The sequence below is a fragment of the Fukomys damarensis genome, unplaced genomic scaffold (assembly GCF_012274545.1).
Source record: "Fukomys damarensis isolate Sample0158 unplaced genomic scaffold, DMR_v1.0_HiC HiC_scaffold_30, whole genome shotgun sequence".
Classification (NCBI taxonomy): Eukaryota; Metazoa; Chordata; class Mammalia; order Rodentia; family Bathyergidae; genus Fukomys; species Fukomys damarensis.
Genome location: NW_022900942.1, coordinates 10,751,042 through 10,751,549, shown reverse-complemented (window position 1 = coordinate 10,751,549; position 508 = coordinate 10,751,042).

Below are 508 nucleotides of genomic sequence, written 5' to 3'. Positions count from 1 at the left end.
AGAGAGAGAGAGAGAGAGAGAGAGAGAAGAGAGAGAGAACCCATGCTGAGAAAAAGGCATATGGGGCTCTCTTAAATACACATCCTTGGAGAGGTCTGATCTTCCAGGGAGTACGGAAGTCTGAGTTCCTAACCCTGATGCAGGTTTTGACAGACACTGAAAACCTGCCCAACAGTGAGGGCACAGCAGTACCCTCCAACATAGAATGGCCTCCAGCACCGCTTCAGTCTGCTCTTTGTCAGCTCTCTGGCCTCCTTTTGGCTTTTTTATTCACCACCAGGAGCAATGCTGGAGTAGGGGTCAAGGCTTCTGTTGTGTGGAGAGTTTAAGGTTCCAGAGGCATCTCAGTGAGCCCTGTGTTTTGTGAGATGTGTCCACACTATATCAAGCTGGTGACAATGTCAGGCCTGCCCCGAGAGCCCTGTTACCTTGTAGGGGGGCAGCCCTGCCAGTTACTCACCCATCCTGTCTGGGTGTGAGTTGGCCTCAGATGCCCCTGGCTGCCCTG